Source organism: Petaurus breviceps, unplaced genomic scaffold (genome assembly GCF_028583685.1).
Source record: "Petaurus breviceps papuanus isolate PSGF00001 unplaced genomic scaffold, PetGlider_PUasm1.0 185, whole genome shotgun sequence".
Taxonomy (NCBI): Eukaryota; Metazoa; Chordata; class Mammalia; order Diprotodontia; family Petauridae; genus Petaurus; species Petaurus breviceps.
Window position 1 is genome coordinate 5,431,243 of NW_027185797.1, and position 4,723 is coordinate 5,435,965.

At 42.2% G+C, this 4,723-nt stretch overlaps 1 pseudogene; it reads right to left on the reverse strand.

The window, feature by feature from the left end:
• Nucleotides 1-6: 6 nt before the first annotated feature.
• Nucleotides 7-601, reverse strand: LOC138161630 (GTPase NRas pseudogene; annotated as a pseudogene).
• Between the last annotated feature and the right edge of the window lie 4,122 nt (nt 602-4,723).

The window sequence follows — 4,723 nt, forward strand, 5'->3', positions numbered from 1 at the left end:
CGGCTCAGGATCAGGGAGGTATTTGCCCACCTCCACATGGGACTGCCAGATCTCTCAGACCAGCATCTCGAAGGCGTGTTCTACGCCCTTCTAGGTCTTGGCTGAGGCCTCCACAAACGGGGTCTTGAAACTCTTGGCCGCTTCCTGGCCCAGCATCAGGGTCACCAGGCCATCGGTCAGGTTGGTCTTATTGGCCACGAGGACGAAGGGAACGCGGTCTGTGTCCTTGGCTGTGCAGCTGATCGTGAAAGATGTTCACATCCATGAAGGACTTGATGTCGTCTACCGCGTAGACGCAGAGGAAGCCCTCCCCGCAGTGCATGAACTTCTGGCGCTGGATCTGGTGCATCTCGTTGCCCCGGGTGTCCAAGATGTCCAGCTGGCAGGCCTCACCATCCACCGCTATCTGGGTGCGGTAGGAGTCTTATGTGGTGGGGTCATAGCTGGGAACAAAGCAGTTCTTCACTAGCTGGATGGTCAGCCCACTCTTTCCCACACTAGAGCTGCCCATCACCACCAATTTGTACAGCATCTCACCTCTGCCCTGGCTTGTTACCCTTCCTGAGGTGGACATGGAGCTGAGCAAGAAGGCTCCCTGGAGGCCGTAGGGGAGGTCAAGGACTTGAGGGAGAGAGATGAGAGAGGCGCACTTAGCCAGAGCCCTGAGAGCAAACTCTAAAGCAGAGATTCTTAACCTGGTACTCGTGAACTTACCTGTTGTTGTTGATTTATATTTTGGTAATTGTCTTTTACCGTGATTGATCACTTTTGCAATCTATTTTTTATTCTATACATTTAAAAACAGAATTCTGAGGAGGCCAGATACTTCCCCAGACTGTGGCTAACGGGCCCATGGCACCCAGAGAAGGTCAGAACTCCTGTTGGTTCTTCGTAATACAAGGGAAAGCCTTTCCAACATCATTATTTTTTTTTAAGCACTTGGGGTTAAGTAACTGTAGCAGCAAGCACCCCAAGCGCGTCCTCAGGGTTTGCTGCCCATACAGGTTCTTGGATCTGCTTTGTTAAAGGAAAGCAACTCAAAATGGGTTAACAAGCTTACTTTAATCAGTCAGACATATATCGTTTACTTTGTTCAGGGGAAAAAGGTCAGCACCCCAAACTTCAAAATATACAGACAGAATTATCAAGACATTAACAGATCAAGTAGACAGCTTTCCAAACTGTCCAACCATTACATCCATACCCAGTCAACATCTGGGTTTTTCAAAGCCGGGGGACTCTCAACAACGGCTTCCCAGAATTCAGATCAAATCACAGAACACTTCTCAAAGTGAGTCCCTAAAACAAAGCTACACATCAGGGATTTTATAGCCTTCTCCTGGCTCAGAGAATGTAACAACCTTATTGACTCACTGGCCAATCAAGAAGTATCTACTGAAAAACAAGCCTCCCTCCCCAGGCTTCAGGTGCATTTTAGCCTAGGGGCAGGGAAGATCTTCCAAATTTGCATTCCCATTACAGTAACTTGCTCAAAGTTACACGGCCAGGTGTTTCTGGGTGTGGTGCTGAGTATCTGAGCCTGGATTCGATCCCGGGTCATCCCGACTCTGGGGCCAGTGCTCTTACTCGCTGAGCCACCTGGCCGACCCCCAACATCATTCTTAAGAAGCAAGTATATTTTCTACCTTTAAATTCAAGGTCAATCAGTTATCAATTTTCTGTGCCAAGCGCTGGGGATTCAAGGACCAGAACAAAACTGATCTTCTCCTTGAAGAATTTACATTCTAATCTTACTCACAAGCAAGTGTGATGTTTAATTGGGCATGATTTGCCATATACTGCATAGAATTAATTATGGTTGCAGATTGTAATACACTTCTAGTACATCTAAGTTCTAAATGATATTTCAGATCTGTAAATTAAACACTAGATACTGCAAGAAAGCGATCCAGAACACCTTCATTACATTGGTAGAAAGACTGTCAAACCATTAGTGAGTCTTGTCCTCAGGACAGTAAATCATTCTGCTGAACCCACTAATTTACCTAATTTCCTGTGTTTCCTGCCCAAGGGAAAAGAAGCCTTGTCGGATGTGAACCTTTCAGAAATGATCTGAGGTCTTTAGAGTTTTAAGGTTGTTCTAATGGAAAGCCTTAATCGTACCTCTTCCTTGTGCCAATATTGGTGCTGAGAAATCAAGTCTTTATGGCATGTTAAAAATCCTTGTGTGTTGCTGGAATAAGCTACTGTGAATTATACTAAAATGCCAAATAAAAGAGAAGAGTTTTCAATTCTTTTTTGTTGTTGTTTTTAATCAAATGTTTTATTAACTTCTAGTTTACATCATTCATTTCTGCAAGATTTTGAGTTGCAGATTTTCTCCCCATTTTTCCCCTACCCAACACCCCAAAATAGCAATCCCACTGGATATCCCCTCCTCCAATATGTTCTCTCCCATATCTTCTCCCATACCCCCTCCAACTTTCCAGTAGGGCACGGTGGATCTCTATGCCCCAGTGCCTGTATGTATTATTTTCCAGTTACATGTAAAATAATAGTAATAATAGTATATACACACATATTTTAAACATTTGATTTTAAAACTTTGAATTCCAGATTCATTCCCTTCCTCTCTTGTCACCCACCCTTACTGGGAAGATAAGCAATTCAGTATATGTTATACATGTGTAGCTATGTAAAACATTTCATAGTGGATATATTGTAAAAGACTGACTATATTTCCCTCCCTCCTATCCCACCTCCCACTTGTTCTATTCTCTATTTTGATCCTGTCCCTTTTCAAAAGTGGGTGCTTCCAACTTCCCTCCCCCCCAGCCTGCCCTCCCTTCCATCATCCCCCCTCTCATCCCCTTCCCCCCTACTCTCCTGTAGGGTGACATACCCTATTTAGTGTGCATGTCATTCTCGCCCTAAGCCAAATTCAATGAGAATAAGGTTAACCCATTCCCTTTTGCCTTCTTGTTCTTCCCCTCCATTGTAACCATTTTCCCTTGCCTCTTCTATATAAGATAGTTTACCCCATTCTGTCTCTCCCCATCTCCTCTCATTATATTCCTCTCACCTCTTAATTTCACCTTTTAAGTATCATCCCTTCCTATTCAATTGGTTCTGTGCCCTCTATATATATCTGTACACATACATACACACATTCACATATATATTCATATGCCCATATACCCTCCTATATAGACATATATGTATATATGTATCTATACACACACAAACACACACACATATATATATTTCTATTCCCTTCAACTATTCTCATACTGAGAAAAGTTTGATAAGTGAGTTTTCAATTCTAACAAGGTTTTTAAATCAGCTTGATTGAAGCACGTTCAGAAGAATTTGGTTTTTAAAAAAAAAAAAAGAATTTGGTTTCTAGGCATTTCAGCCTGCATTTTAATTTCATTCCAAGGCAAGTAAAGGAAATGAGATGATTCTTGGGACCCTTAAAGTGTCCTTAACCCAGTTGTGCTCTGAAGGAGTGAGGGAAGCCAGGCTTGCTCCTGAAGAATCATACCTAAAGCTGTCTATCCATATCTCTCTATCCAGCATTAAAAATACAAAAGCCTGACTTTTTTTTTTTTTTTTTTGCCTCAGAGAAGTATTTGTAGGTGACTCGGATGCTGGTGTCTTCTTAGATCAGCGTGTTTTCCAAACAAAAAGCAGATTCTATTCAGGGCATTCCCTGAATGAGAAAAAAGGGGGACAAATCATGCAATGTGGTCTTTTCCTTCCCCTCAACATTTTTATCCCAGCAAAACTCAAGTGAACATTGAAGGTAGGTTTGTAGGTTCAAAAAAAAAAATGATAGGCAGGAGGGTATAGGCAGGCTGAGTGGGATTGGGAGGGGAAAGGATCTGTTTCCACCATGTTGCCTTGGTATTGGTGGAAGGGTTGATGGACCAGCTGTCTCTCAGCCAGGTGCCATTGAGCCATAACCCAAACCAGGAGCCTGAGTGACAAGAGTGGCACTGCTATGAATCACAGACCGTTTAGGTGTTCTAAAAGGAGACTAACTAAAGCAGCTCTCTCATTGGACAGCGTCTCTTGGGAGTTCTACTCATAAAGCACATTTTGCCATGTCTTCCAAACAGGTAATAAAGTATAAACATTGTGAATAAAAGAACATTGGAGACAAATTAAGAAAACGTCTATTGACATTTAAATTAAATTTAAAAATTAAATCTGATTAGCCTGGTGTTGCTTATCCAGGTCACTTTGCAAATAACAAGTTGTTAATGAATGCTTTTTTCATTCTCTTTTTGTGTCAGCCTGCGTGCACAAGGCAGAATAAGAAAAGTCAAGGCAGAGTTGTTCTGTGTTAGCTCTTGTGTTTCAAGTTTGCCTGGTTCAGCTGCTGATCCATCCTCTCCTGGTCTCTTATTTGTACAGATAATTGAGGAGGGATGATATGTAACAGGGAGAGGGATCTCTTGAAAAAGATTAAGGAGTAGTTAATTCTAGGTTTTGAGTAAGCAGAATGAAGGATGAGAATCAGCCATCAATGCACTTATTAAACAAGTTAGTTAGAAAGTAAGAACATTGAAGTATTTCATAATTCTGTCAACTGGTCTTCTCCTTACTTTGCACATGCCAAAAGGAAAGAGGCTGGAAGATTGTCTTTAATCAAGTTGAGTTAAGTGTGTATCACATAGGTGGAGCCAAGAAGGAGAAGAGAAGCCAGGAAGTTACCTGAGCTCTCCCCAGTTTCCCTCAGAAACAAAGTTAAATCAAA